A 27416-nucleotide genomic window follows, 5' to 3' on the forward strand; every position below is an offset into this window, starting at 1 on the left:
TTTCCCTAATTTTCGGGATAACCAAAGCAACCAAGAAGAATACCCAACAAGTTGTAGTAGGCACAGATGTTTTCAGTATTACTGGATATATGTGCACCAGATTAACCTACACTAAGATGTATGCGGAACCAAGATGTATGCTGAACACGTTAAGTTGTTAAAGGCTCATTATACCGTGAAATCTTCATATCACAGATGCTTAATTGATTTCCAATAAAGGAACAGGAGGCAAAACAGGTAGATGGATAGAAATTTGGTTAGTTTAACAATAATTGGCAACTTATAAAAAGTGTCAATTAAGTCAAATCTGTCTTCATAATGATACAATTTCATATACAAATACAGTATTAATCCCTGAAACGATCTGATGTAAAAATCTTTGATTACTTAAATATCGGTCATGATGGCATAAACGTAAAGAATGCCAAGCCACGAACTAGGGTATGGTAGGCTTGTACAACAGGGTATGGCTTAAAGTTACACACACTTGTCAATTCAAGATATAAGATGGCACTGCTAAAGTCACAGTTACTTGTCAGATTTGTTTTAAACATTTTCATAAACCCATGGCTTCGTTTCTTGGTGGCTCATGCTCAGAAAATCATTGGTCTAGAATGCAAATAGATGGCGCAGTCTCATGAACGGTAATTGTTTTCTTGTTAACGTAGACTCATACAAAAATTAACTAATTTTCAGTAAGATAAATTCCATAATTTCCAAAGTCATTATTGACTTCAGAAAATCTTTCTGTAACTAGTAACTGGCAGATGCAATAGTTTCAGATAATGTTGAATATTTTGTGTCAAAAATGGGATTACGCATATTATGCACATGACTACTGCTCCTACCACTCCTTCCTCAAATGGTCTCGTAAGAAAGCAGTAAGAACTTTACAGAAATCCCTGAAAAAGTTTACAGTCATCTCTTAATACTAAAATTTGTGGATTATTATTATAAAACCAAAGTTAAACTGTTTGTTCTTCAACAGAAAAGACACCAGCTGAACAGGTACTTCATGTTAACAGTAGAATCATGGCGACTTGAACCTCAGAAGAAATTTGTCTCCAATTGATATAACCTGCCTATCAATCTATCTATATCGCTGACGCTTGTTCCCTGCTGGAACTCCCTTAAAAAGCTGCCACAGCAATAGAGTCTCCATAAATGTTGAACTCCACTGCTGCTGCTTAACCTGTAGTGTCTCAACTTTAATAGGCCACTGGCAGAGGGCAACTCTAGCACAGTGTTTGCCGAGGCTCCTACCTATAGTTCTCCCTAACTACTTCTATCAAATGTTCTTGCCCAATATTCCTACCTACTACTTCTACCTAATGCAAATGCCTAAATGTTCCTCCCTATTACTATCTATTGCTCCTACCATTTTTTGCCAAAAGGCAGGGCTAGCGCATAGTTCTCGCTGTAGGGAAATTTAGAGTGAGAAAGAATGAGCTGTGTGAGTTAAGTGTTGTCAAGTGTTTTGTGTGACGAGGAGAGACTGCATGTATGTAGACGGAATGCCAGTAGTCCACGTCGAGGTGAAGCAGAAAGAAAAGACAGCTACATGGGACAGAGGAATGCAACTTGACAACCACTGAAGTGCTGGCTCACTAAGCAGCCGTCACCAACCCTCCCTATACCCAGGTAGGTAGAACTTATAATACACCTCACTGGTCACTGGGCACCGACCAACTACTGCTCATCAATCAACTATCACAGAATGTTAATAGAACATTTGGAGAAAGTGGTGTTGTATCTGCTAAAAATTTTGGAAAATGAGTGGAACGGACCGATAATAAAATTGTGGAAATCTTAGGTCACTGGAATTATAAAGTTCACGTGCAAGGTTATAAGAACATGGTACAGAAAAGACACCATCAAATGTGTAAATAAATGAGTAATTCTAAACAGCCTGTCAGGAGGGATTTAACTGATTCCGTTTACAACAGATGTAAGAGAGGAATCCAGAAGGAACTATATTCTAGAAATTGGAAGTTCAAAAGCTAGAGGTATGATACAGCCAGAGTACATATATGTGTATTAAACAGGAGGGAAACAATGACATGCATTGCCATTTGTTTAAGAATCCGAAGCTGTTATGTTCAGGTCAGACACTCGTGAAGAATATGTCCTTTGTGTCTGTTTAAACATTCGCCTTAAAAAGTAGACTATGACAGTAAGGCCACGGAGCGGTTTGAAGCAATACAGATGTTCGTAAATAGTTTTTTCAGATAAAACTACAACAGTGCAGTACTGCAACAGGAAATATTGAGATACTCTGTAAGGTACTTGTAAATATTGAGGCACATTATACGGTACTGATAAATACTATGAGGCATTTCTTATAGTATTACAAAAAACTGAGGCATTGGGCATGTCTTTGTGCACAAAGAAGGGGGGATCTTGCTCAATAGTTAAGTGTGAGAGTACAATGTTTTGCACTATGTGACAATCGTTCTATTATGAAAAAGGATTAGGTTTGGCGCGCTAATCTGACGATCAAATACATATACATTCAAAATTAGGATACATGAAAGATAACATAAGCGGTGTTGCCAAGTTATTAATATGAACGATGAATAATGGCAAGACATTATATATTGCGATATATTACAGTGACCGTGGCTATTTCCGAGCCGCCCTCATGAAGAACTTGATTAAGATGGGAGCAGCTTGATATTTATCAAAAGCTTTTGGTCACATCCTCGTCATCAGTACATTTATTTCACTCATTTCTACATCAGACATTGGATACTGTTGGGGTTGGGGGTGAGGGAGTACATTCACCCCACAGCCCAGCCCAGCCCAGCAACGGTCCAATAGACCAGTTCTATAATCTTGGCATCTTGCCACATGTGAGGTTTCTCTGCTACAGGAAAGAGTCCCATATATTCCTCAGCAACGAGAAGTCCTTCTAAGCACTGTACTTATAGTACTTACTTTTGCTGGAATCTGTTATTTTCATCAATCAGTTAGCCATTTACTCTAAAAAAAAATTCTACTTTAGAAACTTTACCCTTCAATGTTCATCACTTGGTTCACAAAACCTCAAACAAAGATTTCTGTTAAGCTTTCTTAAAACATTTTTGGCAAAGCTGAAAACACCGTAAGGTATCTTACCTAAAAATAATTTACAATACCAACAAACTCTCCCTGTAGATACCTACTACTAGTTTACCAGAGGTCAATATCATAACCTCAATTACTCAACACTGCCCTGGAAGTAAGGTGTTCTATACGAATACAAGAGGCTTCGCTTGGCCGTAGAGAGCAGTGTACAGAACGACAGTTCATGCCGGGAGACAAATATTACTTAGTTATTTTTAGCGTGAGTGAGGGAGGGGGCAAGCGAGGGCAGGAGGGGATCATCAGACGGGTGGCATTTGTAACCCTACAACACCAGCCCACCCGCTACCGTTCACTCGCTGGAGTATCTAAATATGCCCGCTCATTCCTTTCTAGCACATCAATACAGCGTCAATACTGTTTAGAACAATGTATAGACTTAAGGGTTGACATAGTCCATTTCCAGTGAAATTAGAGAAGATATGTACATATCTTATTTGTCTGCATATTGCCCTCCATTCTCTGCACAGTTACAGTTTGACCGGTTTCCAATTTCTCGTATACATTTTCTTCCACGTTTAAGACTGAATTTCATAAGAGCAAACCCTAATGGCTGCTTTTAGGTTCACAACATTCATTAACCACAGATGGGGAAACTTTCACGATGACCTAAAGTCAACTATCGCATGTCGTCAGTCTGGGTATCGGGGAGGGCCTCGGCCAATCCATCTTCCACTAAATATGTGAGAATATTTCCGAACTGGAGAGCATATGCCAGTGTACCATCCTGCTGCATGATGCAAGTTGATTCTACTCCTCACATATAGCGAGGAACGAACCATGTTTGCGGCATGTTAAGATATGCCGTGAGATTAATACCCCTTTCCTAAAGTGGAAAAACTAACATCATGCTACAATTCACACGAAAAATGTTCATATTTTTCTCCCATTTACGACTATAGAATATTGACGATCTAAAAACAGCCACCAGGAACTGCTTCTGTGCACTTAAAAAAAAAGTTAAGGGACTGTGCCCACCCTGTAAACACAGTTCCTCATATTCAATGATTTACTTTCAAATCGAGGAGGTTGGTTGTTCGGGCTTTAAGCCTATCAACTGCCGTGGAATTATTGGCGTCAACGTCTACCACATCAACCAAAAATAAAAGAAAAAATATGAACACCTTCAGGTGTTACAAATCATTGCAAGACCACATACCTTCTCATTACCTATACGGCGCATGCCGTGGAGAGTCAAAAGGTACAAATGTTTAAGAGTTGAGTTCTAGTGCTCAATCACATACTTGATTGTACGTTAACATTACGCAACAGTTGATTGTTACCAGGTAACTGAGCATTCCCATAACGATGTATATTAAATTACGACTTTATGCCAATCTCTTTCTTTAAGCTGGTAACATACCATTATAGCTGACTGACATGTACTGCATAATGTGATATTATACAACTGGAGAGTAGCGGCCGTAACCATAACGATGACCGGTGAAACGTGTCCTCGAGCAGCGAAATCACATGGCCACACAACTAACGAAGTCTAGATAACTATCCAACAATGATGGGTGCACATCAATATATATATATATATATATATATATATATATATATATATATATATATATATATATATATATCCCCTAGGGATAGGGGAGAAAGAATACTTCCCACGAATTCCCTGCGTGTCGTAGAAGGCGACTAAAAGAGGAGAGGGGGGTGGGGGGCGCCTGGAAATCCTTCCCTCATTTCAAATTTTCCTAAATATGGAACAGAGAAGGGGGCCAAGTGAGGGTATTCTCTCAAAGGCTCAGTCCTCTGTTTTTAAAGCTACCTCGCTAACTCGGGAAACGGCGAATATTAGGGAAAAAATAATATAATATATATATATATATATATATATATATATATATATATATATATATATATATTTTCCCTGGGGATAGGGGAGAAAGAATACTTCCCACGTATTCCCTGCGTGTTGTAGAAGGCGACTAAAAGGGAAGGGAGCGGGGGGCTGGAAATCCTCCCCTCTCAGTTTTTTTTAATTTTCCAAAAGCAGGAACAGAGAAGGGGGCCAGGTGAGGATGTTCCCTCAAAGGTCCAGTCCTCTGTTCTTAACGCTACCTTGCTAACGCAGGAAATGGCGAATAGTATAAAAATATATATATATATATATATATATATATATATATATATATATATATATATATATATATTGTGTGTGTGTGTGTGTGTGTGTGTGTGTGTGTGATGTCTCCATGGTTGTTTAATTTGTTTATGGATGGGGTTGTTAGGGAGGTAAATGCAAGAGTTTTGGAAAGAGGGGCAAGTATGAAGTCTGTTGGGGATGAGAGAGCTTGGGAAGTGAGTCAGTTGTTGTTCGCTGATGATACAGCGCTGGTGGCTGATTCATGTGAGAAACTGCAGAAGCTGGTGACTGAGTTTGGTAAAGTGTGTGGAAGAAGAAAGTTAAGAGTAAATGTGAATAAGAGCAAGGTTATTAGGTACAGTAGGGTTGAGGGTCAAGTCAATTGGGAGGTGAGTTTGAATGGAGAAAAACTGGAGGAAGTGAAGTGTTTTAGATATCTGGGAGTGGATCTGGCAGCGGATGGAACCATAGAAGCGGAAGTGGAGCATAGGGTGGGGGAGGGGGCGAAAATTCTGGGGGCCTTGAAGAATGTGTGGAAGTCGTGAACATTATCTCGGAAAGCAAAAATGGGTATGTTTGAAGGAATAGTGGTTCCAACAATGTTGTATGGTTGCGAGGCGTGTGCTATGGATAGAGTCGTGCGCAGGAGGATGGATGTGCTGGAAATGAGATGTTTGAGGACAATGTGTGGTGTGAGGTGGTTTGATCGAGTGAGTAACGTAAGGGTAAGAGAGATGTGTGGAAATAAAAAGAGCGTGGTTGAGAGAGCAGAAGAGGGTGTTTTGAAGTGGTTTGGGCACATGGAGAGAATGAGTGAGGAAAGATTGACCAAGAGGATATATGTGTCGGAGGTGGAGGGAACGAGGAGAAGAGGGAGACCAAATTGGAGGTGGAAAGATGGAGTGAAAAAGATTTTGTGTGATCGGGGCCTGAACATGCAGAGGATGAAAGGAGGGCAAGGAATAGAGTAAATTGGAGCGATGTGGTATACCGGGGTTGACGTGCTGTCAGTGGATTGAATCAAGGCATGTGAAGCGTCTGGGGTAAACCATGGAAAGCTGTGTAGGTATGTATATTTGCGTGTGTGGACGTATGTATATACATGTGTATGGGGGGTTGGGGGTTGGGCCATTTCTTTCGTCTGTTTCCTTGCGCTACCTCGCAAACGCGGGAGACAGCGACAAAGTAGAATAAAAAAAAAAAATAATATATATATATATACAATTACTCTCGGACAAATTCCTGGGAAAGTCCTAGCGTTACCAAGAAGCTTAATAAGTCTGTAAGGAAATGTAGAATCTTGTGGAGTACTTCAAGAAGACTCGCCAAAGACCCCATTCCAAGAAGGTCTACGTTCCCTGCAACTATAAGTTGGGCAGCCTTGGGCTCGCCTTACAACCCCCCCCCCCCCCCAACCTTACTACTACTACTACTACTACCACCACTACTACTACCACCACTACTACTACTACTACTACTAATAATAATAATAATAATAATAATAATAATAATAATAATAATGCGTTCAACAAGAGGCGCCACTATAAGATTATATCACTTGGAAGTGCAACTTTAAAGAAGTGTAGGTTTCAGCCAGCTAACATGAAATTACAAAAGGTTGCTAGGCCGACACGCATGGTTAGGTTTTACTAAGATTTTTCGATTTGTGTGCCAGGGGTCCATGTATTCCATTCGTTAACAATAATATCCTTCGCGTGGGAATGAAAATAAGATTTCTGAAATTAATAATTTCCTCGAAATTCTCATTGTGGGGTCAGTAAAGCCTGAAATTAAGTATTCAATGACAACCTAGACTAGCCCACACCTGGACGTTATCATTCATTCAGCCATACAAGTGTTAATAACTAACAACCTTTACGGAATGAAACTTACGAAAGACGGGTCGAATATTTGCTGTCAAGACCAGCTGTAAACATTCAGTCTATCATAAACTGTTCACCAGAAGACGTGTTATCATGATCATGTCCACCGCCAGACAGATGCGTTATGATATAAGGTCCAGCATATACTAAATGTTGGAGTGGTACACCGTACACCAGAAAAACAAGTACATACAACTATAGGCTGAAGCTGGGGGTGGGGGGGATCAACGTAACAACTGTTTGCTCTAAACCAGTGTACATCAGGGTCTACAAACAGAGGGGTTCCCATTCCTTCTAGAATATCCCTGCTTCCGCCTTCTAGAATATCCCTGCTTCCGGAACTCAAGTACCCAGAGAATGGTTACTATAACGAACATACGACTTGGCCGTCAGTTTCATCAGTGATCAATAGTATAATGGGGAGGAGGGGGGGGGGCGATTTGCAGCAGATGACGAAAAATCCTTGCATGTCCGTTGCACAGCTGACCATTACACTCTCAGAAAGGCTCCCCTGTAAGATGTCCCAGCGAGGATACACGCATATGAATACTCACTTCTTGAAAGCAGCAGGAAAATATTTTTGTAATGTGAACATAATCATCTCAAATGCATTAGCCTACACATGCGGTATAAAATTGAGCTTGAAACGGGGCAATATACACTTCTCATACAACTATCAGATAATCATTTGTAGGTAATACCAATGACATCAAGAGGGCTTTTACGTTGTGATGTCCTTAGTGTGTTCACAGATTTAGCAATGAGAACCATAAAGGATCACTTGCTCCCAGTGGTTGCAAGTGCTGATGACGGTATTAAAAGTTACCCGACAAAGCCAACAAAAACATTCCCCCATTACCATAGTCCAGCCTTCCAGCCACCACATACACGATTTTCTCTACATATCGTAGATGCAGGGAATGAAGACGATCCTATATGTTTACTGTTAGCTCTATGTAACACTCACTGTTGACTCACCCAGAAAAAAGTCAACACCTCCTGCAGACCTCTTGAAACTAGTTTTCTAACTGTATAATGTTCTTGTGGGGTAATAACATCTCGCTAGTGACTGATGTTTAAGTCAGGTTTCGACAGCCATATTGCTAATATCTATTCGATTATGATGGTGTAAAACCATTATATACAAGAACACTTCATGCAGTCACCGTTTCTGTAAAACATACTAGCCTATCGGAAGCCAGTATACTAGAAGTAACCGCAGAAAAGTGACGACATTGCGCTTAGGCTACAAATTCAATCTATTACTGTGGAAGGATGGAGTAAAAAAAATATGAGCCATCGGGGCCGGAACATACACGAGGGTGAAAGGCGTGCAAGGAATAGAGTGAATTGGAACGATGTGGTATACTGGGGATTGAACCAGGGCATGAGAAGCGTCTGGGGTAAACCATGGAAAGATTTATGGGGCCTGGAGGCGGAAAGGGAGCTGTAGTCTCGGTGCATTATACATGACAGCTACAGACAGTGTGAACGAATAAGCGTGCGGGGGAGGGGGTTGTCATTTCATGTTAGGCGGGTTGGCGACGAGAATGAATAAAGGCAGCAAGTATGAATAATGTACACGTTGAAATGTACAGGCATATGTACGTGTGTGGACGTGTAAGTATATACATGTGTATGTGGGTGGGCTGAGCCATTCTTTCATTTGTTTCCTTGCGCTACCTCAATAACACGAGAGACAGCGACAAAGTATAATATATATATATATATATATATATATATATATATATATATATATATATATATATATATATATTTTTTTTTTTTTTTTTTTTGCTTTGTCGCTGTCTCCCGCATTTGCGAGGTAGCGCAAGGAAACAGACGAAAGAAATGGCCCAACCCACCCCCATACACATGTATATACATACGTCCACACACGCAAATATACATACCTACACAGCTTTCCATGGTTTACCCCAGACGCTTCACATGCCCTGATTCAATCCACTGACAGCACGTCAACCCCGGTATACCACATCGATCCAATTCACTCTATTCCTTGCCCTCCTTTCACCCTCCTGCATGTTCAGGCCCCGATCACACAAAATCTTTTTCACTCCATCTTTCCACCTCCAACTTGGTCTCCCACTTCTCGTTCCCTCCACCTCCGACACATATATCCTCTTGGTCAATCTTTCCTCACTCATTCTCTCCATGTGCCCAAACCATTTCAAAACACCCTCTTCTGCTCTCTCAACCACGCTCTTTTTATTTCCACACATCTCTCTTACCCTTACGTTACTTACTCGATCAAACCACCTCATACCACACATTGTCCTCAAACATCTCATTTCCAGCACATCCACCCTCCTGCGCACAACTCTATCCATAGCCCACGCCTCGCAACCATACAACATTGTTGGAACCACTATTCCTTCAAACATACCCATTTTTGCTTTCCGAGATAATGTTCTCGACTTACACACATTCTTCAAGGCTCCCAGAATTTTCGCCTCCTCCCCCACCCTATGATTCACTTCCGCTTCCATGGCTCCATCCGCTGCCAGATCCACTCCCAGATATCTAAAACACTTTCTTCCTCCAGTTTTTCTCCATTCAAACTTTCCTCCCAATTGACTTGACCCTCAACCCTACTGTACCTAATAACCTTGCTCTTATTCACATTTACTCTTAACTTTCTTCTTTCACACACTTTACCAAAGTCAGTCACCAGCTTCTGCAGTTTCTCACATGAATAAGCCACCAGCGTTGTATCATCAGCGAACAACAACTGACTCACTTCCCAAGCTCTCTCATCCCCAACAGACTTCATACTTGCCCCTCTTTCCAAAACTCTTGCATTCACCTCCCTAACAACCACATCCATAAACAAATTAAACAACCATGGAGACATCACACACCCCTGCCGCAAACCTACATTCACTGAGAACCAATCACTACCCTCTCTTCCTACACGTGCACATGCCTTACATCATCGATAAAAACTTTTCACTGCTTCTAACAACTTGCCTCCCACACCATATATTCTTAATACCTTCCACACAGCATCTCTATCATATATATATATATATATATATATATATATATATATATATATATATATATATCTTTTCTTTCAAACTATTCGCCATTTCCCGCATTAGCGAGGTAGCGTTAAGAACAGAGGACTGGGCCTTTGAGGGAATACCCTCACCTGGCCCAATTTTCTGTTCCTTCTTTTGGAGTCCATGTTTACCAAATGGCGTCCTATCTTCGTCTCTTCGATGTATATCAACTGACTTATATTTCTCTCTTGTTTCTCCCCTAATGATTTGATTATTACACGAAAGTGCACTTGGGAACTTATCGTGTTTCATTTTCCCCGTGGACTCATAAGAATATCTTGATCACGCGCAAAACTGTGATCCTTTCCAACGTACAGCGTTGGTGGCTGATTCGGGTGAGGAACTGCAGAAGCTGGTGAGTTTGGTGAAGTGTGTGAAAGAAGAAAGCTGAGAGGAAATGTGAATAAGAGCAAGGTTATTAGGTACAGTAGGGGTGAGGGACAAGTCAACTGGGAGGTAAGTTTGAAGTGAGAAAAATTGGAGGAAGTGAAGTGTTTTAGATATCTGGGAGTGGATTTGGCAGCGGATGGAACCATGGAAGCGGAAGTGAATCATAGGGTGGGGGAGGGGGTAAAAGTTCTGGGAGCGTTGAAGAATGTGTGGAAGTCGAGAACGTTATCTTGGAAAGAAAAAATGGGTATGTTTGAAGGAATAGCGGTTCCAACAATGATATATGGATGCGAGGCGTGGGCTACAGATTGAGTTGTGCGGAGGAGGGTGGATGTACTGGAAATGAGATGTTTGAGGACAATATGTGGTGTGAGGTGGTTTGATCGAGTAAGTAATGTAAGGGTAAGAGAGATGTGTGGTAATAAAAAGAGTATGGTTGAGTGAGCAGAAGAGGGTGTTTTGAAATGGTTTGGTCACATGGAGAGAATAAGTGAGGAAAGATTGACCAAGAGGATATATGTGTCAGAGGTGGAAGGAACGAGGAGAAGTGGGAGACCAAATTGGAGATGGAAAGATGGGATGAGAAAGATTTTGAGTGATCGGGGTCTGAACTTGCAGGAGGGTGAAAGGCGTGCAAGGAATAGAGTGAACTGGAATGATGTGGTATACCGGGGTTGACGTGCTATCAATGGATTGAATCAGGGCATGTAAAGCGCCTGGGGTAAACCATGGAAAGTTCTGTGGGGCCTGGGTGTAGAAAGGGAACTGTGGTTTCGGTGCATTATACATTACAGCTAGAGACTGAGTGTGAACGAATGTGGCCTTTGTTGTCTTTCCCTAGCGCTACCTCGCGCACATGCGGGGGAAGGGGGTTGTAATTTCATGTGTGGTGGGGTGGCGACGGAATGAATAAGGGCAGACAGTATTATATATATATATATATATATATATATATATATATATATATATATATATATATATATATATATATAGGCTGTGCTTCATTTAACACGTTATCAACATATATAATGAAAATTATGTGGGTGATAACTAATGCTTATAAAAGAATAATCATTACGCATAATAATGCACAAAATAACACTGTAATATCTATTTTACTGTCCTTATGAATCCCAGTGTTAATATTGACGAACTTAATTTTACCATTAAAATGTAGGTACATCGAGAAAGACTATCATGCTGTCCAAATATATTTACTTTTCTGGTTATCTTTACCATCAAAAAGTATAAATGCACAATATGGAGGAAAAAATCTTATAAGGTACCTTGCAATAACCACGTACCAGCCACAATATTTCCCATATCAGCAACTGGAATGTCATTTAAAGCTTATGAATAAATATATCAATAAAAAGTACAAATATAACTTCACAAAACTCTAGTAGCTACATTAATTGTTACTTTCAAAGATGAGCTGGATAGACAAAACGAAGCACTCACAAATTTCTAAATTACGAGTTGGTTTGACCTACAAGAGATACCATATCTAAAAACTTCATTCACGACTTAAACCACAAAAAGTAGTCCTACGGCATGCCGGTGTGGTATCATAATAAGGCTGGTAGTACAGTGTTACGTTCAGCTTACGATACTATAGTTTACAACCACACACTTTTCTTAGTAGAGTGTACTAGCAACACTGAAATACAGGATACAGTGAGCCTCGATGGATATATTTTTCCTCCACAAAAAACAGCGTTTTATGGTATTTAAATGATACTTTATACAGGCAGCTCAGCGTTGACTAATAACGTGAAACTGTAAAGACATAAAACCTAATAGAAATTCAGCGCTTTGTATAATGAGAAACATCTGAACAAAACTATTTGAAATGTTAAGATTTTCAGCGTAGAGCTCTAATGAGGTGCCTGAGAATGCCTGCATAATACCGTTATATTTGAAAGCAAACGAAGATAAAAGAGAAATTTTAGAATTGCAGAGGTACAAGTTTGCTGAGTATACCACAGTGGTTACTAGGCTGGTGTTGGGTGGCATGCTTACAGCATCAGACTGGGTTGGAATGAAAGTGGCTTTAGCATTGATAGCGTGAGTGACCCAGGTGTTTGCTTTGAAGAATGTGTGTATGAAATAATGAGAGAAAGATAATTTGTGTGTGGCATTTATGGATCTGGATGAGCGATGCTTTGTAGAGATGTACGAATTGATGGTGTGGGAGGAAAGCTACAAGAGGCAGTGAGGAATTTTTGCGAGTAGGTAAGGCAACTATAAGAGTGAGAGAAGAGTGACTTCAAGGGTGCGTGATGTCACCATGGCTGATTATTCTGCTCATAGATGGGGTGGCGTGGGAGGTAAATGTGAGGATTTTGGAGCGACGATCAGGTATTTGCAGTGTTGGGGTTGGAATCAAAATCTATCTCCATTTAAAAACATATTCTCGGTTACACAGTTTAAGACTTCGTTTATGTCACTTTGTAGCCTTTCTCCTATTTAGAATTCCTATTTGTTCTCTTCAAATAGGTTGTAATCAGAGTACAGAGTGTGTGGGATAATGATGTCACAGATCAGACCTCCGTTAATTGTAAAGACTACGTCCAATATATTATAGTTGGTTTTGTGATCAGCTGACGCTTCTATGTTAGGTTGAGCTCCCGCTACAGCTTGGACATAAGTCATGGGTGAGTGAGAGACTGTCGTTGAGGATGTGCTTTTGCGAAGTGGCGGGAACAAAGAGAGGGAGCCTGAGGAAGAGATGGAAGGATGGAGTGAGACCCTCGCTTATCTGAGCCTAACCATGCAAGTGGGAGTGAGGCGTGCATGGGCTAGAACTGGAGCAATGTGGTACACTAGAGGCAATGAGCTGGCTCTGTCCTTTTCCAGTGCATATGAAGTGGTCAGGGGAAACATGGTGTGTGATGCCTGGCAGTGAGTAGAGGGGCTCTGGTATCCGTGCATTGTACATGACGGCTGGAGAATGGATATGAGTAGATGAGTGCCGGTCTTCATTTGCAGACTAACGCCTCTTTTTAAAAACGCTCGCATTCACTTCCCTCACCAATCCATTTATAGACTAAACAGCCATGGTGACATAACACACCCCTGCCGCAGACCCACATTCACCTAGAATCACATCCTCCCATCTACCTACTCGCACACATGCCACCTACCTCTCTAGATAAAGTCTCCATACTGCTTCTAATACCTTTCCTCCCACATCATGTGTCTGTAATACACACAATAAAGCATCTCTATCCTCTAGATCCATAAATGCTACATTTCAATCCTTCAGTTTCCGTGATTATTTCTCATAAGTTTTTCAAAGCAAATACCTGATCACACATTCTCTGCCACTCCTACGACCATACTGTTTCTCCCCAGTCTTATGCTCTGTGCATACCTTCACCCTCTCAGTCACCGCTCTCCTAAACAACTTACAAGTACACTTAACGAACGTATACTTCTGGGATTCAGAGGCACTATACAGGGATTCCGCAAGTCTACAGGCACCTAACCATGATCCACACATATTGTGAAAATCCTAACTGATCAACAACACAGTCATCCCCTTTCTTAAGAAATTCACCAGCAATACCATCCACCCCAGCTGCCTTGCCACATTTCATCTATCGCAGGGCTTTCACCACCTCACCTTGTTTCATAAACATTTGCCATTACTCCCTAACTTCACATACCACCCCGACCTTGGCATTCAACAGTCTTCTAAAGTACTCACTCATTTTCTTCATGTCAGTGCCGCCTAACATGAAGAAAGGCAGAGTTAGTAACTCGTTCATCCCAAATTATATTTGCCTTTTTTTTTTAACCCCTTCACCTTGACGTCCTGCCGCTTCATCTTATACGTCTCCCAATCACACTTATTCCTTCCCTGCAAGCATCGCGCATACATCATTCTCTTCTCTTTCACAAGCAACTTGACTTCATCCCGTCATTCATTACACTTTCTAACATGCCCACCTTGCGCATGCCACACACTTCCCTTGCACATGTCAGCATAGCTTCCTCATCCACTTCCCTTTTTCATTTACTCTAACCTTTTACCATTCTGCATTCAACCTCTGCTGATATCTCTTCACAAAAGCCTATTTTCTAAGCCCGCTCAATTTCACCATCCTCTTCTCAACCATATCATTTCCTCTTTTCCAAAAGCCTCTAAAAACGTTCACCCTCGCCCCCACCAAGTCATGATCAGAAATCCAACCAGCTATTCTTCTCAGTATAGTCACATCCAAGAGCCTCTTTTGTACGTCCATTAGAACATAATTCAATAATGCCCGGTTACCATCTCACCTACCCACCTACGTATTCTTACGCATGGCCCTCTTTTTAAACTAAATGTTCCTCATCACCAGTCTTTTTCCAGCACAAAACTCCACAATCTGTTCACCTTATTCACTTACATCACTGAATACCTTATGACCCCAATAATATCAAATGCCACACAATCCAATCTTGAATTCAAATCCCCATCCCTAATACCTTGTGTCTCACATCAAAGCTGCTGACACACTCAATGTCTTCCAAAACAGTTACCTCTCTTCCTCATTCTTGTGTCCATGTACATAAGTACCAACTTCTTGTAAACGACTTGATTCACTTTCACCCATATCAGTCTGCGGCTCACTTCCTTACAATCTAACACACTCCCACAACTTCTAGGCCTCACACTAACCCCCGACTATACCCCCCATCACATTCCTAAACAACTCTTTTCCCTTACTTTTGAACTTTTTCCACTCGGCAAGAACATTTAGGTTCCTTTCCTCAACATAATACATATATCTGCTTTCATTTCACCTTGGTTACATCAACACAACCAAACATCTCAGCCTGAGCCTGAGAGAAGGAAAAACACTCCTTCCTTGACTCCTTCTTTTGTTAAGGGTTTTAGAAACTAAAATACAAAAAAAGGGGTTTCCAGCCCCCCACTGCCGCCCCTCTTGGTCACCTTTACACGTATGGAATAAAAGGGAAGTCATCTTTTACCCGTATCCTCATGAGTATAACATATATATATAAATATATATATATATATATATATATATATATATATATATATATATATATATATATATATTGTATATCTTTCCCTACATCCTGTTCAATATATTATATACTGTGTATATCTGAGACCAAGGTATCCTCCATAACCTGTATGATCAGATACAGACTGTGTACAATACCAAAATTCATGAACTTGTCTAAAAGAATGGTCCGCTATGTTTCGAGTGTTTACAGGTAGCGTGTCCCACATTCTGGAGCACCGAATGTTTTCACAGTTTTTAAGCTATTACCTGTTGACGTACATCACAGTCCAGCCCTTGACTCAACCAAGAAAAAGGAGTCAGATTATCAAGCCTCTGCCTGATAAGCCAGGGTGTGGTGTCCGACCTACTGCTCTCACTTACGACGCAACCACTAAAATCCTTTTCTTTAATGAACACTACCAGATAATCTAGGCTGCAGGGGTAATGAAAAACTTACTATAACTATATTGATAATAAAGCTACTTCACTATAACTACCACAAATCAACATTTAATGACATACTATATATACAGGGTGTTCGAAAAAAAAAAACTCCTTGTCCACCCTCCATATATTTTCAAAGGCGGTACACGGCTAAGGTTTACTGTGGGCACAACCGTATGACGCTCTCAGGATGAAATCAACACACATCTACTCACTAAGACGGTGTGAGCACCAGTAACTAGCACTAGCAACCCGCCTCACTGTGCCTCGTGTTCTTTCTTTACTCTTCCTAACTGCTACTTCATTTGGGGAGTCTCGCTTCTGGGCGCTGTCTTTCTCCCGTCTAGTCCTCGAGATAGCTGGTTCTTACCTTTCTTCTCGCCTGGAAGCAGGAAAATGTGGGGGTACAAGTGAGATTTGGAGGTGCACTAGGCGCCCACATCGCACTATCAGCCAGATGCTTTCTTGAGCATCTCTTTAGTACCTCGCCTAATTCAGGTGATTAAGAGCTTATCGAGAGAGAGAGAGAGAGAGAGAGAGAGAGAGAGAGAGAGAGAGAGAGAGAGAGAGAGAGAGAGAGAGATTCGGAAACTTCAGTTCTATGCCCAGACGTCTGCAAACGGTAATCAAGGCAAAATGAGAAATGGCAAAGTACATATATATAAGTAATATGGTACTTCAAGTTGTACGGGAAGGCGGACAAGGCTCTATGCAGACACTGATATTCATATATTTACTTATTCATTATACTTAGTCGCTGTCTCCCGCTTTAGCGAGAAAGCGCAAGGAAACAGACGAAAGAATGGCCCATCCCACACAAATACACATGTATATACATAAATACCCACACACGCACATATACATACCTATACATTTTAATGTATGCATACATACACAGACATATACATATATACAAATGTACATATTCATACTTGCTGCCTTTATCCATTCCCGTCCCCCCCCCCCCACTCCAAACGCGCGCAAGGTAGCACTAGGAAAAGAAAACAAAGGCCACATTCGTTCACACTCAGTCTCTAGCTGTCATGTGTAATGCAGACGCTTAACATGCCCTGGCTCAATCCAATGACAGCACGTCCACCCCGGTATACCACATCATTCCAATTCACTCCATTCCTTGCACACCTTTCACACTCCTGTATGTTCAGGCACCAATCGCTCAAAATCTTTTTCACTCCACCCTTCCACCTCCAATTTGGTCTCCCACTTCTCGTTCTATCCACCTCTGACACATATATCCTCTCTGTCAATCTTTCTTCACTCATTCTCTCCATGTGACCAAACCATCTCAATACACCCTCTTCTGCTCTCTCAACCACCAAACAATTTCAATACACCCTCTTCTGCTCTCTCAACCACACTCTTTTTATTACCATACATCTCTCTTAAGCTTTCATTACTTACTCGATCAAACCACCTCACACTATATATCGTCCTCAAACATTTAATTTCCAACACATCCACCCTCTTCCGCACGACCCTATCTATAGCCCATGCCTCGCAACCATATAACATTGTTGGAACCATTACTTCTTCAAACATACCCATTTTTGCTCAGATAAAATTTTCGCCTTCCACACATTCTTCAACGCTCCCAGAACCTTCGCCCCCTGCCCCACCCTGTGACTCACTTCCGCTTCCATGGTTTAATCCGTTGCTAAATCCACTCCAAGATATCTAAAACACTTCACTTCCTCCAGTTTTTCTCCATTCAAACTTACCTCCCAGTTAACTTGTCCCTCAAACCTACTGTACCTAATTACCTCGCTCTTATTAATATCTACTCTCAGCTACCAAATTCAGTCACCAACTTACGCAGTTTCTCACCCAAATCAGCCATCAGTGCTGTATCATCAGCGAACAACTGACTCACTTCCCAAGCCTTTCATAAAAAAAAAAAAAAACAGACTGCATACTTGCCCCTCTCTCCAAAACTCTTGCATTCACCTCCCTAACAACCCCATACATAAAAAAAATTAAACAAACATGGAGACATCACGTACCCCTGCCGCAAATTGACATTCACTGGGAACCAATCACTTTCCTATCTTCCTACTCGTACACATGCCTTGATAAAAACTTTTCACTGATTCTAGCAACTTACCTCCCACACCATATACTCTTAATACCTTCCACAAAGCATCTCTATAAAATCTATCATATGCCTTCTCCAGATCCATAAATGCTACATACAGATACATCTGTTTTTCTAAGTATTTCTCACATACATTCTTCAAAGCAAACGCCTCATCCACACATCCTCTACCACTTCTGAAACCACACTGCTCTTCCCCAGTCTGATGCTCCGTACATGCCTTTACCCTCTCAATGAATACCCTCCCATATAATTTCCCAGGAATACTCAACAAACTTATACCTCTGTAATTTGAACACGCACCTTTATCCCCTTTGCCTTTGTACAATGGCACTATGCATGCATTCCGCCAATCCTCACCATGAACCATACATACAATGAATATCCTTACCAACCAGTCAACAACACAGTAACCCCCCCCTTTTTTTTTTAATAAATTCCACTGCAATACCATCCAAACCCGCCGCCTTGCCGGCTTTCATCTTCCGCAAAGTTTTCACTACCTCTTCTCAGTTTACCCAATTATTCTCCCTAACCCCACACTTCGCACACCACCTCGACCAAAACACCCTAAATCTCCCACTATATCATCAAACACATTCAATAAACCTTCAAAATACTCACTCCATCTCCCTCTCACTTCACCACTACTTGTTATCACCTCCCCATCAGCCACCTCCACCGATGTTCCTATTTGTTCTCTTGTCTTACGAACTTTATTCACCTCCTTCCCGAAAATTTAATGATACTCTCTCACCCCAACTCTCATTTGTCCTCTTTTTCACCTCTTGCACCTTTCTCTTGACCTCCTGCCTCTCTTTTATACAACTCCCAGTCATGAGCACCACTACCTTGCAAAAATCGTCCAAACGCCTCTTCTCTTTCACTAACAACTTTACTTCTTCATCCCACCACTCAATACCCTTTCTAATTTGCCCACCTCCCACCTTTCTCATGCCACAGGCATCTTTTGCGCAAGCCATCACTTTGTTCGTATTCATATACCTCCGCGTTGTTCACTTAGGTTCGGTAAAATGCTATCTACTAGCTGTGAGAGCCTGATGGGAAATGACCGGTGTAGACCCCGTTGCTCACCAACGTGAGACGAAGGGTATTCGAGTACATAGTATTCGAAAAGTCATTTCTCTATTAAGGGCGATCATAGCCTAGCGGTAGCGCTCCCGCCTGTTGCACACGGGTCCCGGGTTCGATTCTGGCTGTTGGAGGTTTGTATGTTCTATGAAGGTGCGCGTTCACATGCACTTTGTGCGTATATATTATATTTTTTTTTTTTTATTATACTCTGTCGCTGTCTCCCGCGTTTGCGAGGTAGCGCAAGGAAACAGACGAAAGAAATGGCCCAACCCACCCCCATACACATGTATATACATACGTCCACACACGCAAATATACATACCTACACAGCTTTCCATGGTTTACCCCAGACGCTTCACATGCCTTGATTCAATCCACTGACAGCACGTCAACCCCGGTATACCACATCGCTCCAATTCACTCTATTCCTTGCCCTCCTTTCACCCTCCTGCATGTTCAGGCCCCGATCACACAAAATCTTTTTCACTCCATCTTTCCACCTCCAATTTGGTCTCCCTCTTCTCCTCGTTCCCTTCACCTCCGACACATATATCCTCTTGGTCAATCTTTCCTCACTCATTCTCTCCATGTGCCCAAACCACTTCAAAACACCCTCTTCTGCTCTCTCAACCACGCTCTTTTTATTTCCACACATCTCTTTTACCCTTACGTTATTCCAGCACATCCATCCTCCTGCGCACAACTCTATCCATAGCCCACGCCTCGCAACCATACAACATTGTTGGAACCACTATTCCTTCATACATACCCATTTTTGCTTTCCGAGATAATGTTCTCGACTTCCACACATTCTTCAAGGCCCCCAGAATTTTCGCCCCCTCCCCCACCCTATGATCCACTTCCGCTTCCATGGTTCCATCCGCTGCCAGATCCACTCCCAGATATCTAAAACACTTCACTTCCTCCAGTTTTTCTCCATTCAAACTCACCTCCCAATTGACTTGACCCTCAACCCTACTGTACCTCATAACCTTGCTCTTATTCACATTTACTCTTAACTTTCTTCTTTCACACACTTTACCAAACTCAGTCACCAGCTTCTGCAGTTTCTCACATGAATCAGCCACCAGCGCTGTATCATCAGCGAACAACAACTGACTCACTTCCCAAGCTCTCTCATCCCCAACAGACTTCATACTTGCCCCTCTTTCCAAAACTCTTGCATTTACCTCCCTAACAACCCCATCCATAAACAAATTAAACAACCATGGAGACATCACACACCCCTGCCGCAAACCTACATTCACTGAGAACCAATCACTTTCCTCTTTTCCTACACGTACACATGCCTTACATCCTCGATAAAGACTTTTCACTGCTTCTAACAACTTTCCTCCCACACCATATATTCTTAATACCTTCCACAGAGCATCTCTATCAACTCTATCATATGCCTTCTCCAGATCCATAAATGCTACATACAAATCCATTTGCTTTTCTAAGTATTTCTCACATACATTCTTCAAAGCAAACACCTGATCCACACATCCTCTACCACTTCTGAAACCACACTGCTCTTCCCCGATCTGATGCTCTGTACATGCCTTCACCCTCTCAATCAATACCCTCCCATATAATTTACCAGGAATACTCAACAAACTTATACCTCTGTAATTTGAGCACTCACTCTTATCCCCTTTGCCTTTGTACAATGGCACTATGCACGCATTCCGCCAATCCTCAGGCACCTCACCATGAGTCATACATACATTAAATAACCTTACCAACCAGTCCACAATACAGTCACCCCCTTTTTTAATAAATTCCACTGCAATACCATCCAAACCTGCTGCCTTGCCGGCTTTCATCTTCCGCAAAGCTTTCACTACCTCTTCTCTGTTTACCAAATCATTTTCCCTAACCCTCTCACTTTGCACACCACCTCGACCAAAACACCCTATATCTGCCACTCTATCATCAAACACATTCAACAAACCTTCAAAATACTCACTCCATTTCCTTCTCACATCACCACTACTTGTTATCACCTCCCCATTTGCGCCCTTCACTGAAGTTCCCATTTGCTCCCTTGTCTTACGCACTTTATTTACATCCTTCCAGAACATCTTTTTATTCTCTCTAAAATTTAATGATACTCTCTCACCCCAACTCTCATTTGCCCTTTTTTTTTTTCACCTCTTGCACCTTTCTCTTGACCTCCTGTCTCTTTCTTTTATACATCTCCCACTCAACTGCATTTTTTCCCTGCAAAAATTGTCCAAATGCCTCTCTCTTCTCTTTCACTAATACTCTTACTTCTTCATCCCACCACTCACTACCCTTTCTAATCAACCCACCTCCCACTCTTCTCATGCCACAAGCATCTTTTGCGCAATCCATCACTGATTCCCTAAATACATCCCATTCCTCCCCCACTCCCCTTACTTCCATTGTTCTCACCTTTTTCCATTCTGTACTCAGTCTCTCCTGGTACTTCCTCACACAGGTCTCCTTCCCAAGCTCACTTACTCTCACCACCCTCTTCACCCCAACATTCACTCTTCTTTTCTGAAAACCCATACAAATCTTCACCTTAGCCTCCACAAGATAATGATCAGACATCCCTCCAGTTGCACCTCTCAGCACATTAACATCCAAAAGTCTCTCTTTCGCACGCCTGTCAATTAACACGTAATCCAATAACGCTCTCTGGCCATCTCTCCTACTTACATAAGTATACTTATGTATATCTCGCTTTTTAAACCAGGTATTCCCAATCATCAGTCCTTTTTCAGCACATAAATCTACAAGCTCTTCACCATTTCCATTTACAACACTGAACACCCCATGTATACCAATTATTCCCTCAACTGCCACATTACTCACCTTTGCATTCAAATCACCCATCACTATAACCCGGTCTCGTGCATCAAAACCACTAACACACTCATTCAGCTGCTCCCAAAACACTTGCCTCTCATGATCTTTCTTCTCATGCCCAGGTGCATATGCACCAATAATCACCCACCTCTCTCCATCAACTTTCAGTTTTACCCATATTAATCGAGAATTTACTTTCTTACATTCTATCACATACTCCCACAACTCCTGTTTCATGAGTATTGCTACTCCTTCCCTTGCTCTTTTCCTCTCACTAACCCCTGACTTTACTCCCCAGACATTCCCAAACCACTCTTTCCCTTTACCCTTGAGCTTCGTTTCACTCAGAGCCAAAACATCCAGGTTCCTTTCCTCAAACATACTACCTATCTCTACTTTTTTCACATCTTGGTTACATCCACACACATTTAGGCACCCCACTCTGAGCCTTCGAGGAGGATGAGCACTCCCCGCGTGACTCCTTCTGTTTCCCATTTTAGAAAGTTAATACAAGGAGGGGAGGATTTCTGGCCCCCCGCTCCCGTCCCCTCTAGTCGCTTTCTACGACACGCGAGGAATACGTGGGAAGTATTCTTTCACCCCTATCCCCAGGGATAATATACATATATATATACATATACACATACACACACATACACACACATACGCACATATACACACACACACACATACATATATATACATATGAAAAATGTAAGAAACAATTTAGAAAACTGAAACTTCTAGCTTGAAATGAATATATATATATATATATATATATATATATATATATATATATATATATATATATATATATATATATATATATATATATATATATATAATGTGTACATTTTCGTCAATGTTGTATTTGTTGGGGAGAGATGTGTAACTGTAGATGCTGAGAAATAAATTAGTAGTAAGATTCTACAGTGTCATGAGAGCATGATACTGCTAAGAGGAAGCTCTTATGTGGTCAGGTCTACAGTGATTGTCGACGGACTGAGAGAAGTAAGGAACAACAACAACACAGTGTTCTGTTTAGGTAGATGCACACGGCACGAGCTGGTACACCCATGTGAGGAGACGAAATCAAGTAAGATAAGGAGAAGGGTTGGAGGCAGTGCTGGTGTGTGTAGTGCCTGCAGGAGGTGAGGTGTTGGATGCAGTGCTGGTGTGTGTAGTACCTGCAGGAGGTGAGGTGTTGGACGCAGTGCTGGTGTGTGTGTGTAGTACCTGCAGGAGGTTGGGTGTTGGATGCAGAGCTGGTGTGTGTAGTACCTGCAGGAGGTGAGGTGTTGGAGGCAGTGCTGGTGTGTGTGTGTGTGTGTGTAGTACCTGCAGGAGGTAAGGTGTTGGACGCAGTGCTGGTGTGTGTGTGTAGTACCTGCAGGAGGTGAGGTGTTGGATGCAGTCCTGGTGTGTGTGTGTGTGTAGTACCTGCAGGAGGTGAGGTGTTGGATGCAGAGCTGGTGTGTGTAGTACCTGCAGGAGGTGAGTGTTGGAGGCAGTGCTGGTGTGTGTGTGTGTAGTACCTGCAAGAGGTGAGGTGTTGGATGCAAACCTGGTGTGTGTGTGTGTGTGTGTGCAGTACCTGCAGGAGGTGAGGTGTTGGACGCAGTGCTGGTGTGTGTAGTACCTGCAGGAGGTGAGGTGTTGGACGCAGTGCTGGTGTGTGTGTGTAGTACCTGCAGGTGAGGTGAGGTGTTGGATGCAGTGCTGGTGTGTGTGTGTAGTACCTGCAGGAGGTGGGGTGTTGGATGCAGAGCTGGTGTGTGTAGTACCTGCAGGAGGTGAGGTGTTGGAGGCAGTGCTGGTGTGTGTGTGTGTAGTACCTGCAGGAGGTGAGGTGTTGGATGCAAACCTGGTGTGTGTGTGTGTGTGCAGTACCTGCAGGAGGTGAGGTGTTGGACGCAGTGCTGGTGTTTGTAGTAACTGCAGGAGGTGAGGTGTTGGAGGCAGTGCTGGTGTGTGTGTGTGTGCAGTACCTGCAGGAGGTGAGGTGTTGGACGCAGTGCTGGTGTGTGTAGTACCTGCAGGAGGTGAGGTGTTGGAGGCAGTGCTGGTGTGTGTGTGTGTGTAGTACCTGCAGGAGGTGAGGTGTTGGACGCAGTGCTGGTGTGTGTAGTACCTGCAGGAGGTGAGGTGTTGGACGCACTGCTGGTGTGTGTGTGTAGTACCTGCAGGAGGTGAGGTGTTGGACGCAGTGCTGGTGTGTGTGTGTAGTACCTGCAGGAGGTGAGGTGTTGGATGCAGTGCTGGTGTGTGTGTAGTACCTGCAGGAGGTGAGGTGTTGGACGCAGTGCTGGTGTTTGTAGTGCCTGCAGGAGGTGAGGTGTTGGACGCAGTGCTGGTGTGTGTGTGTAGTACCTGCAGGAGGTGAGGTGTTGGAGGCAGTGCTGGTGTGTGTGTGTAGTACCCGCAGGAGGTGAGGTGTTGGACGCAGTGCTGGTGTGTGTGTGTGTGTGCAGTACCTGCAGGAGGTGAGGTGTTGGACGCAGTGCTGGTGTGTGTAGTACCTGCAGGAGGTGAGGTGTTGGAGGCAGTGCTGGTGTGTGTGTGTGTAGTACCTGCAGGAGGTGAGGTGTTGGACGCAGTGCTGGTGTGTGTAGTACCTGCAGGAGGTGAGGTGTTGGACGCACTGCTGGTGTGTGTGTGTAGTACCTGCAGGAGGTGAGGTGTTGGACGCAGTGCTGGTGTGTGTGTGTAGTACCTGCAGGAGGTGAGGTGTTGGATGCAGTGCTGGTGTGTGTGTAGTACCTGCAGGAGGTGAGGTGTTGGACGCAGTGCTGGTGTGTGTGTGTAGTACCTGCAGGAGGTGAGGTGTTGGATGCAGTGCTGGTGTGTGTAGTACCTGCAGGAGGTGAGGTGTTGGACGCAGTGCTGGTGTGTGTGTAGTACCTGCAGGAGGTGAGGTGTTGGACGCAGTGCTGGTGTGTGTGTGTAGTACCTGCAGGAGGTGAGGTGTTGGATGCAGTGCTGGTGTGTGTAGTACCTGCAGGAGGTGAGGTGTTGGACGCAGTGCTGGTGTGTGTGTGTAGTACCTGCAGGAGGTGAGGTGTTGGATGCAGTGCTGGTGTGTGTGTAGTACCTGCAGGAGGTGAGGTGTTGGACGCAGTGCTGGTGTTTGTAGCGCCTGCAGGAGGTGAGGCATGGCTACTGGGTTTTGTACAGCTTCTGCAGGAGGAAGAGGTGAGCCAATATCCTGATTTAGACGATGGTTGGCGATTGTGTTTTGTGCGGCAGGAATTGGTTTAGGTGCATAGTTCACGGTGTTTTCCCTTGTACTAGCCTTAGTTCAAGCTGTTTCCCCTTGTATGTGCCTTAGTTCAAGCTGTTTCCCCTTGTATGAGCCTTAGTTCAAGCTGTTTCCCCTTGTACTAGCCTTAGTTCAAGCTGTATCCCCTTGTACTAGCCTTAGTTCAAGCTGTTTCCCCTCGTCTTAAACTTAGTTCACACTGTTTCCCCTTGTATGAGCCATATTGCAAGCTGTTGTGCTTTGATTTAGCCTTAGTTCAAGCTGTTTTCCCTTGTATGATCCTTAGATTGAGCTGTTTCCCTTTATATTAGCCTTACTTCAAGATGTTTCCCCTTGTATGAGCCATAGTTTACGTTATATCCCCCTATGAGGCACAGATCAAACTGTTTCCCCTTGCATGAGTTACAGTTCACGTGTGTGTGTGTGTGTGTGTGTGTGTTTATCGGACTCCGCCTGCTCAAGGTTACATCACAAGTGTAGAGTCGTCACAGAACTTTAAAATTCAAAGGAGTCTGCATTTTTCTATTACGGGAATGAGAGCAGCCTTGGGCTGCAGGAGCCTTTAGAAAGGTCCTGGGTGACACCAGCACTCTGGTCCGCGGGTGATCATTTTTATTCTTTTTTATGTCGAATGTTCCAGTCACGGACACAAGTCCACATCAAGGACGGGCCTCAACTGAAATGTAGAGAAAATTATGAAACGGAAACAGAAAAGACAAGGGAAAGTATTTACGAATTTTGGAGGAGGTGAAAAACCTCTCCTTTGAAATGTACCACGTCATAGTTATTGGAAAAGACACAAGAAGGTAGAGAAATAAGCAGATCTCAAAACTGTCCTACCTTGAGTTGCCGATGACCGCACTGTAATCATGTAACGCAGCAGCTTGCCGAGTATTACGTGGTCTAACTAGTGGTGGGGACACACAAGCAGCCAGCTCTCGGGAGCAAAACCAAAACACTACATATAGAAGAGGAAAATTGTACCAAAACTGCGGCAAGGGGGTCAAGTTTGGAAGTTAGCCTGGGACAGTCTATAAGTCGGACCGCTTTCGACTTAACCCTGTCAAGTAAGGTTGCAGAGCTAGAACCACCCCAGTCGTGAGAGCAGTCCACATAAGGACGAATCAAATCCCTTGTATAAACGGAGCAACTGTTCAGGAAAGATGCACCCTGTTTCTTAGAGGCAGACTCAGCTATCCCTGTAATGTGGTGTTTCCAAGGAAGAGTGGATGTTAGCTACAGTAATATTAAGTATGTTCATTGAGTCAAGAGGTGGAATTACAGATCCGTCAAAGGAGTGACAAGAGTTGTGCGGAGTTTTCGATAGAGATGGGGAGAAACTGGGTCTTGGAGGCATTTAACTCTATAAGATTATGTGTACCCCACTGAGGTATCCTGTCCGAGCCTGAGTTTATTGAGGAAGCTGTGTCAAGACGAGATGCAGAGCGAATGACGGAAGGAGCAGAATTGAAGGATGTGGATGAATGCAGTGTTGAGTCGTCAGCGTATTAATGCATTGGATTATTTGTGGACGAAATCGTTGAAAAAAAAGAGAAAACGTGTAGGGGGCAGGACAGAACCTTGAGGGACTCCGCCGTTATGGAGAAAAGGGGGAGGATATCCATCAACAACCACGGAGACAGAGTAAGCTAGATTTGAAGGAAAAAAGCGAGGGAAGGAAGCTAAAATAAGGGAGCTTAGACATGAAACCTTCAATGCCGTATCCTGTCAAAAGCTTTAGCTATATCAAGGGCAACTACACACGACACTAAAATCTTTCAGAGATGATGACCAAACATATGTAAGATGGTAGAGAATATCAACAGTGGATCTCACCTTATGGAAGTCATAATAGTGATCAGAAAGAAGACTGGTTTTCGTGGTGTTTAAGGATATGGGAGTTGAGAAGGGATTCAAAGACTTTGGAAATTGTAGATGTCAAAGCAACAGAACGATAGTTAAAAGGGGTCAGAACGGTCACCCTTCTTAAGGAAGGGATGTATCAAAGCATACTTCCAAGGAGAAGGGAAGCTGTGGTTTTTAAACAAAAACGG

At 42.8% G+C, this 27416-nt stretch overlaps 1 protein-coding gene across 1 annotated transcript in view; it reads right to left on the reverse strand.

The window, feature by feature from the left end:
* The window catches only part of clu (clustered mitochondria protein homolog), a 132606-nt gene that overhangs the window by 79803 nt on the left and 25387 nt on the right, over positions 1–27416 (reverse strand). The gene's annotated exons all lie outside the window — the stretch shown is intronic.

Source organism: Panulirus ornatus, chromosome 17 (assembly GCF_036320965.1).
Source record: "Panulirus ornatus isolate Po-2019 chromosome 17, ASM3632096v1, whole genome shotgun sequence".
Lineage (NCBI taxonomy): Eukaryota > Metazoa > Arthropoda > Malacostraca > Decapoda > Palinuridae > Panulirus > Panulirus ornatus.